This window comes from Chelonia mydas, chromosome 3 (genome assembly GCF_015237465.2).
Source record: "Chelonia mydas isolate rCheMyd1 chromosome 3, rCheMyd1.pri.v2, whole genome shotgun sequence".
Taxonomy (NCBI): Eukaryota; Metazoa; Chordata; order Testudines; family Cheloniidae; genus Chelonia; species Chelonia mydas.
In genome coordinates this window covers 73,654,719-73,666,088 of record NC_057851.1, presented here as the reverse complement: position 1 = coordinate 73,666,088, position 11,370 = coordinate 73,654,719, and the positions used below count along the sequence as shown (strand labels likewise).

The 11,370-nt window shown below is 39.2% G+C and overlaps 1 long non-coding RNA gene across 1 annotated transcript; it reads right to left on the bottom strand.

Moving 5' to 3' along the window:
* Positions 1–1,193: 1,193 nt before the first annotated feature.
* Positions 1,194–7,360, bottom strand: LOC122465011. Its single transcript, XR_006289521.1, has 3 exons — positions 7,348–7,360; positions 2,328–2,332; positions 1,194–1,258 (listed from the first exon to the last, which is right to left on the bottom strand). It is a non-coding gene; the product is annotated as an uncharacterized LOC122465011 (long non-coding RNA).
* Positions 7,361–11,370: the final 4,010 nt, after the last annotated feature.

The following is an 11,370-nucleotide window of genomic DNA, read 5'->3' as shown; positions in this document are numbered from 1 at the left end:
TGTCAGCATCAAGAAAGCTGCAAGAAGTAAACCAGTGCTGATGGAGGTAGTTGCTGAGTTTAACCATGAATATCCTCATTGCTGATCTTGTCCTGCCACTTAGCAGGACAAGCTGATGAGCAGCTGATGATAACAAGCATCACAGTTGATATAACTGTGGTTCTATAACACTATAGCTTTTCAGAAAGCTTGATGTCCCAGCATCTCCACAGAAGCCACTGAAGGGTCCAGAAGATGGAGCAACTGCTGCTCTGTGAACATCACATCTTTAGAACATCCTCCAGTGCTGTCTGTGACACTTCCCAAGTCTTTGACAGTTATCACCTTTTCAAAATCCCATGTAGACAGGTTATTTCTGAGTTGTTTGTTATCTAGAGTTGGAGGCTGCTTGATGGTAATGGCCAAGAACTTAGTTTTAACCAGATTGGTAATGAAACCAATGTGCGCTCCTTCTTGCCCAACCATCAGCTGAAGCGATTCACCAAACTGAGCCAACAAAGCAGTGTCATTGGCATATTTGAGATCTCAAAGCAAAATGGTGTTCGACTGAATGCCATCGATGGCTGCCTCCTCAAGTTTATCCATCAACCAATCAATGCCAATATTGAACAATGATGGTGGCAGCATGCAACCTTGTTGAACTCCTGTGGAAATAGGAAATCCTACAATGTATCTCCCATTGACTCATACACAACTTTCTGTTTCATTACAGAACTCTTCTATCAGTGACATTATCTTTCCAGAGTTGCCAAGTTGCCTCATCAGATCACATCAGCTTGTTAGATGCAAAGGCCTGAAGGAAGTCTATAAAAGTGTTGCACACAGCTTTTTACATTTTCAGTCACCTTCTCAAAAAGCTGTCCCAAGGTAAAGATCTGGTCAGTAGTAGAACAACCAGGACTACATTGCATATCCCAGCCTTTTGCTATGAAGTGCATCCCTGATTCAAGACATTAACACCGAAGCAAAGATTTTCTCTCGGACCAGCAACAGCGTGATACTCTAAAGTTGCTACATTCAGCTTTTACAGTCTAAATGTATGTATATGGGGAAAATATTTAACAGTGGGCTCTCAAATTTAACAGAGAAAAGTATAAAATGATCGAATGGATGGAAGTTGAAGTTAAACAAATAAAGCATACATTTTTAGCAGTTTGAGTAAAAAAAAACAATGGGACACTTTACTAAGGTTAGTGGTATATTCTCCATCAATGACCATTTTAAAATCAAGATTGGATGTTTTTCTAAAAGATTTGCTCTAGTAATCATTTTAGCTGGTGTTGTACAGGAGATCAGACCAGATGATCACAACGGTCCCTTCTGGCCTTAGAATCTATGAATCTGTTAATAACCTTTTTTGAACAGAGGCAAAATAACACCCTTTCCCAGTCACTGGGGAGGGTATTAGTGTACCAGATGGTCTGGATGAACCTATGTAGGCATGGTACAAAAATACTCTTACCTGTCTTCATAACTCAGGGATGATGTTATATATCACACGTGCTGCCCGAGACTTCAGTTTATGTACTGTAATCTGGATCGCTTTGTGGCTGAGGGAAGGTGGCCCTACTGGAACTTCCCACCCGACTTCAAGAAGAAGAGGGGACCATCAATACAACTGATCTTGCAGATTCTGTCTAATACTGCCACCCCAATTCTAAACTGGACAAACTGGTGCTACAATTCTACTACAGACTCCACAAAGTTGAACAAAGGCTGTAGAAATAGTGCCTGGCTACAATATGTTCTAAACTGGCTGTCTGAGTCAACCACCAGAATGCTTTATTTTTCTTACACAATAACTTGATGACATTTCTGAGTCGAACCAATTGTGTCTTTGCTTTTGCTCTCCACAAATGTGTCTTTGAAGACTCAAATTATAGCCTCGCTTTTTTTCTTAGCTCCAGCTGCTGTTAGCATCTCCTCACTGATCCATGGTTAATATTTGGAGGGCTAAGGGACATAGCACTGAGCTGACAGCAATCAGCAGAGATGATTTAAAACAATGCCATTCCTTATCAGATGACAGAGGAAATGAGACTTCATTTGATCTCAGTTACACTAATGTAAATCTGGACTAGCTCCACTGATTTCAGAATCCATCCTCCTAGGTACACTTATGAACTGATTCACCTCTGAGACTGGTTTTATTCCAATGTAACTCCATTGACTTTAATTGAATTACTCCTGATTTAAGCTCGTAAGAAAAAAGTAACTCAGATCCAATGTGTGTAATGCTTGCACAAGGACTGTAAAACCAGCCTTTGACAATAACACCCACTGTGCACACTAATTTTGAGATGTTGTGCAGTCATTGTAAATCAAACCACAGCTGGTTTTAATTGATCAAATTATCCTTACTAATTTTTAAGCTGTCACGGGTAGATCTGAGGCAAGTATTGTGGCCAAGTTAGACTGATGGCTTTTCTTAGAAATGTACAAAGCATTTTGTCTTCAGTTCTGAAAGTGGAAACATGACTTCTTCCTGCCTTGCCTGGCTATGCAGAGCTTTCTGGCTCAAAGGTGAAACAAACAAACAAAAAAAACTCTAAAAAGGTCAGTTCACATATCCTCCATAAGATGTGTAGTGCTCCTTTATAATAATAGAAAGGAATAATTCTCTCAGTTCTTATACCAATCTCTAAAAGGGAAACACAGATGTATATTAATAATATCTTCCAAACATTTTCTCTTACAACTGGTTATTTAATTACTTATATTCCACAAGAGAGCACGCGAGAAAGACAGACAGTGAACCAGGGATTGCATTAATAATGTAGCAGACAGAGAATCTATAAATAAGGTTGTCATGAGGAGGGAGGAGGGGGAGCTGGCCCTTTAAAGGGGGTTGAGGCTCAGCTGCACCTGTGTCAGGCTTAGCTCAGGTGAAAGCAGTAAGTCTACATGATGGGAGCATGTGATTCAGAACCAGGTCTCCTGGGAGATATAAAGGGCAGCTTGAGAGCTATGAGAGAGAGTTCAGGTAGAGACTTGAGTCAGGGCTATGTGAGTTGTTTTATACAAAGGGATGTGACTGCTGGAGTAGGGACAGGACTAGGGGTTGTGAGCCAGCTAGAAAGCCTGGGCTGAAGTTTTTGGTGGGGTTTTGAACTTGATATGAATGAACCAGATTTCAGAAAAGGGGAGAGATATTGAGAAAATGCCAACAATATGAAGTTCCTTTTCTTGAGGAAGAACAGCAACAAGGTCTGAAGCCAGACTGGATAAGACCTGCTACAAAGCTATTATAAGAAAGGGGGCGAGAGAGTTTTTAACTTATGGGCCAGACTCTGACCCTCTTACTCATTTTGGATAGCACTTTACTCTATAAGTAATCCCACTACTCTTGCAGTAAGGTACTATTCAGTACGAATAGAGGTTTCAGAAATAGGCCTTGGGTGTTAAATCCTTAGTGAGCGTGGACATCCTTGTCTAAATCAAAATAAACTATTTCCTAGGACAGTCTTTTTGGCCAGCTTGTTGAGGGCCTTGATCAATGATCTGCTACAGGCATTTAAACACATAAGTATGTCCTTACCTTTAAGTATACACTTAAGCCTCAATGAAGTCAATGTTAAGCATATGTCTAAGTACCTTGTGGACGCAGAGCCTTAATTAAAGCAGATATATTTGAACTAGGACTAGGAAAATCCATTTGGGTAAAATAAGAACAAAACCTAACTTTTTCCAAAACTTGAAGTGAGTCTTTTTTGAGGTTCAAAATACTTATTTCTTTTTCTCTTTGTAAAGGTGCCTTTCTTCTTCCTGCTTCCTACTTCTATTGGCCAGAAGAAATATCAAAATACCACAAGAAGGGCTGTTTTTTCAGTATTAACCACACAGAATCAGGAAATACCAGCAACTGGAAAACATTCTCCAACTTCTAAATAATTTTTGCATTAATTTCATAGCATAACTTTGATGGTTACCTGGACCAAACTGAACCTCCAAGAGTTGCTTAACATTTAGATGAGGCACTGAAGAATCATTACGAAGTGCATACATCTCCATAATACACATTTCTTCATTCTGGTTTATCAAGAAATAATAAACACTATAAAAATAGTACAAGTAATATTTGAAAAACACATGCAAATAGAATCATAGGGCTCCAGTTACTTATGCTTGTTTTTCTTTTGTTTCTTTGGGATAGCTACACAAGACATGAATAAGGCAAACTGAGAACCAAGAATGGTTGACCCTAAAAAGTAAGGCCCTGATTCTGCTCTTGATTACTGTGGGTGAATTATGGCACTACAGCAATGTAACAACAGTGAGTAACAGCAGAAGCAGACCCTAAGAGGCAGATCCTCTTATTGGTAAATTTTCAGAGCTCCATTGACTTCCATGTTGTTTAGGTTCTGTCCCCAAATTTCTATTGTAACATGAGACTGATCTTATGATAAACTGCAATATTTTATGAGTGTGCTACAAGAAATCTCATGGTGAAGTGTAACAATGCATAAGCCAACATTCGGGTCAGTTAAACACCAATTAATTCCCCACAGAGTGAACCTGATGGGGCCGAAAGAGTGGATAAGAATGGACTGGGGGGATATTCATGAACCAATTGGCCCATTGACAGAGGAGGTATAAGAAGGCACAGGAAGGAAGTGTAGGAGAGAGAGATGCTAGCAGAGCCAAAAACAGGAAGAATCTCTGGGTAGAGAGATCCCTTCCCTCTCTTCTTCTTGGTGGAGGACTTAGGAGAAACTGTAAATAATATGGTATATGAATCAGTAAGGTGGTGGAAAAAGCAAATGTAAATTAAACTGCACTGGGGTGTTTAACATGTGAAGGTCCCCGAGTCTGTGTTGGCAGAGCAGAAGACAGGAGCTGGACATTGCCCTGTCACATCAAGTATACTTATATGCTAATGTTTTATACCAATATATATATCTACAGAAATCTAGAAAATTAGTTGAATCCCGTACTTTGACATGGGTGGGTCATGTGAAACAAATTTACATCATGGGGATAATATACTTTAATGTATTTGCCATTTACATTTTAATCTTGTTTTGCTATGTTATATTTTAGTGGGAAAACACTCTTTGGCCCAGTGTAGTAACAATTTAATAAGTGGGTTTTCTGTATGTTATCCACAGTTCAGTGGAGCTCTGTAGAACAACAACCCACTAGTGGACCACAACTCATTTTGGCAAGCCATTTTGTGTGCATTATTGACCTTTTCTTGCTGTCCATAACTCCTTGACAATGCTGACACAAATACGCACCAAATGACCTTTCAGAAATGTTGGAAGTAATCTGTTCCAGCTGAAGATGGAAGACAATGACCATATTCGAACATAAATCTCTTCATCTGTACCATAGACTTTTGGCAACAACAGCATTCATACTCCCCACTCTGATTCTCCCCACCCAGAAGTCCAATGTCACTAAAAAGTGGGGATTTCATTGATTGTCAACTGAAAAAGAATCAAAAGCTGATTAGTTAGTTTCACCTCTCCCAACAAGGTTCAAGTAACCACCGCAGAAAGTATTGTGTCTTCTGATTGACCCCTGAGAGAGACAAGGGACCCATTGGCACAAAAACATTGTTTCCAAGGGGAGGAATCTGAGGCCTAGTCTACAATTAAAACTTACTGATCTAGCGCACACCTCTGAAAGACATAGTTATGCTGACCTAAGCTCCAGTGCAGATAGCGCTAGGTTGATGGACAGATGCTTCTGTCGACCTAGCTACTGCTTCTTGGACAGGTGGATTTACTACAGCGATGAAGAGCCCCTTCTGTCACTGTAGTGAATGTCTTTGCTAGAGCAGTGCAGCTGCAGTGTTGCACCTGTTCTGTTATAGTGTTTCTAGTATAAATGTGCCCTGAAACACATGTTCTTTGTTTGGGGACTCTCCAGGGCAATATGGGACTGACGAGAGGACACTAGCAAGTTAGGTCTTTCACAGTAACTAGCTGGGAGACCACGAAAGGTCATCAGGCTGTTATCTATTCTGGGGAAGCACTTCTAGGTTAGGGAAAGCAGAGTGACTGATCAAAGAACAGATATTAAGAAGTGGAAGATGGTGGTAAACTGTAAGCATAGGAAGCAGCATAAATCCAAAAGGCAACTAGATTAAAAACAATATCCAAGTGAAACAAAAGGACTTGTGTAGCTCAGGCTTGCCGTGCTCCAGGATGCTTTTTACACAGATCATTGGGCCTCAGAATGGCGGGAACTCAGTCCCTTTACTAGGAGCTACTTTATCTCTGAATAGTTTCCCACCACTAGGCTTAAGAGTTCACTCTCTAATAGGAGCCTTTCTCATCGTGTTTTCTGTCGACAAGCAGTAGTAGTGTATCTGCCATCTGAGTGCTTTAGGGTGCATCTCTTTCTCTTCCAGCTAGTTAGAATTTTTCTCTTACTCCTGAAGATATGGTATATTTTCACAGGGATCATCGGTATGAGAAGCAGAGCATGGGTGAGTTTTGGAAGCAAGCATTAAACATTGCCATGTGTGAATGGGACTAGTGAGACAGCAAGATAGAAAATAAAAGAATTCAGTTTGGATAAGGATCTAAATGTTTTCCATAGAATATTAAGGCCAGAAGGGATTATTATAATAATCGAACCTGATCTCCTCCATAAATAGGCCATAGAACTTCACTTACTAATTTCTCCACTGGGCTCAGTAACTTGTGGTTGAAGTAAAGTATATTTTCTGAAAAATATCCAGTATTGATTTAAAGACTCCAAGGGATAGTGAATCTACTACATTCCTTGGGTAAGATGGTCCAGTGGCTAATTACCCTAACTGTATTGTGGATTTATTCAAATTTTTCTAAATTTTAGATGATTTTCAGGTTCACCCAGCCCTAGTTACAGACTCAGTCAGATCTAGTCTCACTGCCCTTATACTAAATCCAAGCAAATGGACTAAATTTTTCTGTTGTCCAGAAAGGCACATATAGCTTTAGGTCTGCTTCAAAGGACTTCATCTGAAGACATCAGGTAGCTTCTGTGCAGAGCTGAGAAACAAATGCAAAGGTAACTGTAAAGAAACATTTTTCCTCTTTGCAGATAAACTAATGAAAATTACTAGTTCCCTTCCTGCAGCAGATCTATTAAAAGTGTGTTAGATAATAAAAAGGAATAGCTCTTTTTTCAATATATAACTTTTCATGGTGTATATACTGGTCAACCTTACATAAACAATGCAAGCAATCTAATAGAAGCTGGCTGCAATTTAAAGGGGGTTTCATGTTTATTGTGCCTCAGTGATTCTATATCAAATTCACTATGTTTAAAATTCACCCAAGATCTGAAAACCAAGTTGTGTTGTTTCTGTATCTCATATCATCACCAGTAATAAAGATTCTACAATTAGCTAACAATTATTTTGAAGACATTCAAACAAGAATAGAATCCAGCTCCCTTTCTTTTGGCTTTATTGGCATTGTAGAGCTAACTTAAGTGTTTTATCAAAAAGTAAGCAAATTGGTTTCAGAACAAATACATACAGGGCATTTATCTGTTAACTATAATGATATTTTTGCACAGTCACTTTTCTGGCCGTATAAGCAATTTTAAATGGAAAAATCTAGAAATCAATAACAGACAAGTTTATTAAAGTATGGTTCCCTAACAAACTCATTAAGTCTTAGTAATGAAAATAACTCCTTCCATTGACTGCTAAAGAGATGAGGACAACTTATGTAATAACATCTATTAGTAGGGTACCCCTCCCAGTAGCATCATGGGATGACAGTATGCACTCCAAAATTCAGAGGTACACAAATACTGGAGGAACTCATAGGGTACGTTATGCACTTGATTCATACTGAACAATTGATTTATGCAGAACCCATCCCTATGATGATGGGCACCAAATACATCTGTAAATGAATAAATAGATGGCTTGTCTGATTTATTATGGCCTGTTTGCTTGAATGGGGTACTACAAGCACTGAATGTATTCCGAATGCTCAGTTGCTTCAAGACTGTTCCTTTATTCAGTGATGTTAAAGGGGAAACTGTTTGGCTGGATCAGGCTGAATACTAGAAAAATTATTTAGCTCATTTATTTGATGAATAATAACATTTTCCAAAAATGTGCTCACAGATTAATAATATTTGGCCAGGCCTACTGTTCATGCTAATGGATTGCACAAAATCACAGCATGGTGTGGAACAATCCCATCACTGAGTCCTCAATGTACACAGCACTCAAATATTTGCCTCACTCTTTGCCAACCAATCTGACTGTTGCAGATGAATGATATTTAACCCAATTTCCTCAATGAATGATGAGAAAAGCCCTTAAAATGAAAGTGCTTAACATGCTGTTTAATCATTTGCACTGCACCAGTTCACCTTTTTTCCTTAATGTCTTCCGTAACACAGCATAATTATTAAGCAGGATATTAATGTCTTTTGATTACATTGCATCTGTTGTGGGAATGGTACCATAAACAAAAGGATGTCATATTTGTTTTGCAAAAGAAGGATGTTCAATGACTACTGTTGAAGTTTCTATTTCGCTCTTTAGCTGAGACATCAAATCAAAAATGCTGTCCATTTCTTGTGGTTCTCCAAGAGAAGTTAGGAATTCCATGGCATGCTTTGTCAACTTCCCTCTTTGAGTTACACCTCCAAACATTCAAGTTTCTGTTTGAAAGTTCTGGATTCTGAATGTTGAATACTTATTCCTATTTCCAGGATTGTATTGCTTGAGACATTATTAATGAAAAAGTGAGTGCTTTCTAGTTTATGAATGAAGCTTAACTCAAAATTCTTTTTGTATTTGTAGTGTTTGTATTGGTTAGGAACAGACATTAGCAGCCTTAACTCCATATTAATGCAACTTTTTGTGTTGTAATTACTTCAGAAAGAAGAATGAGACAATTTGAGTACAAAAAGTGTAATATTAAACATTATTTTACAATATGTATTGTACAAATTATTATATTTGATTCAATCATTTTGCCCATAGATCATTGATGATTTATCACCAAAACATAAGAAGATCCCAGAAAAAAATATCTCTTTCTTACAATGATAGTACTAACCTAGATTTTCTAATGTGACACACCATATCAAAACAGGAAGTGTTAAATGGGATTGATGAATATACTGGACCTGATTCTTATTTATATTAAGGCTACTTCATACTGCTTTGGCAGCATAATAAGTTCTTAAAGTGTAAATGAGAATCAGACCCATGAGGTCAAAGGATTTATGCAAAATAAAATTGATAACATCATAATATTATTCTTTTTAATGACAGATGGCAAACATACCAAAAAAAAACTGCCTGAGGAAGATCATGTTTTTCAATGGTAACTAGAGAATAACAACAGATTAAATTTGATATTTGGAGCCAATCCCCCAAAGCAGAGGGGGAAATGGTAATAGTTGCAAAAAAAATGGTAACTCTTCTAATCCTAGGAAGAAGATAACAACCATCAGATAATATAAAAGCTGAGTAAGCTTATGGTTTGGGTGTTGGTTTGTTGTTCCTATATATCATTGGCATGTCTGCTTCTTGTTGATACATATTGTCAAGGGGGGAAGCATGAAGGACCATACATCGTTCCCTCTAATTTTTGGCGCAGAAGAGAAGAAATGAGAATGCACCCCACTAAAATGGCCTTTCAGAGGGAGGGGAGCGGTGCTGAAATCTGATCATGCCCCAAAGAGGAGATTTTAAAGGTGGGGCTGAACTGCAAGATGGTGAAGCTGGGAGAAAGCTGCTGTATGCAAGCATCTCCCTCAGCAAATCATTAAGAACTGCATTGCTAATTAGCATTCAAAGTAGTAACGGCTTCAGTAACTTCCGCAGGTCTCTGCACTTTCATGTTTCTGCTTTAGTAGCTTCAGCAACTGATGTGGTCTCTGCTGCCTGTCCTTATGCTATCTGTACAGCTAGGTATCTCAGTGTCTGAGTATTCAATCTGCACAGGTGTATGGCCCACAACTGCTAACGCAGGGCGGTGTTTCCATAGGTTCCATGTAGTTCTCATGTTCCTGTGGCAATGCTTGGTCACGCAGTTTGTCCCTTACATTGCTAGAATGATTTGTTGCAAACACTGTGAGTGGAAACTTGCAGATTTTACTGCTTAGCTATGAACAAAATCTGGCCTGTAACAAATTCTGGCTTCACTTACAACTTTGTAAAAATCAGAGTAGACCTTGGACAAGTGAATAAACTGATGTTCACTGGATAAAGACCAGGTGACTATATTACATCTGATTCTATCCCCACATTTGTAACAAAGGACTCATGTCACCACTTTTACCCATTGGAAATATATTTCACAGGGTGCAATGCTGAATTCTAATGCAAATTAACTGGTTCCATTTGCATGGTTAGAAGGTTAAAAATGGAAAATAAAAAATATTATTTCAATATCTGTGGCACACTTCATGATCTGCTAAGATGGTAGCAACTCTGTCCCTTTATTGCCACTCTTCAACATATACACTTAACTTTCAGTTAATTGAAATTAACATTCTAGGGGTTTCTTTCCAGATGGAGTAATTTCCTCCAGAACATTGTACCTCACAAGTGCTGCCCCAAATCAATCCAATGCTGTTACTCAGGACCTAGACAAATCTTTTAAAAAATGTATTAGGTGCAGGATTCCTTTCCACTAATTTAACATTCTGGGATTCTCAGCAATGGTAAATTGATGTATCTCCATAGACATCAGTGGGCCTACTCCAATTTATACCAGCTGAGATTCTGACTCAGAATGTAAAATTGATGACAAGGGGTCCTGTGCCTTACAGCTATAAAAGCAATTGAAGCTCAGAAAAGCTTAGACAATCTAGAAAGGCATACTCTGCCTTCAGTCCATATCCCGATGCCTCTGTTGACATTGTATGGTTTCCTTGTATAGATCAGAGTGTATAGCTAGGGTCCTACCAAATTCATGGTCCATTTTGGTCAATTTCACGGTTATAAGATTTTAAAAATTGTAAATTTCATTATTTCAGATATTTAAATCTGAATTTCCATGGTTTGTAATTGTAGGCATCATGACCCCAAAAGGAATTGTGTGTGTGTGTGGGGGGGATCGCAAAGTTATTTTAGGGGGGGTTGCGGTACGGCTATCCTTACTTCTGCACTGCTGGGTGTCTGGAGAGGAGCGGCTGCTGGCTGGGAGCCCAGCTCTGAAGGCAGAGCCGCTGCCAGCAACCGCACAGAAATAAGGATGACATGGTATGGTATTGCCACCCTGACTTCTGCGCTGCTGCCTGTAGAGCTGGGCCCTCAGTCAGCAGCCGCCACTCTCTGGCTGCCCAGCTCGGAAGGCAGCAGTGCAGAAGGAAGGATGACAGGGTATGGTGTTGCAACCCTGACTTTTGCACTGCTGCTAGCGGGCGTCGCCTTCAGAGCTGGGCACCCAGCCA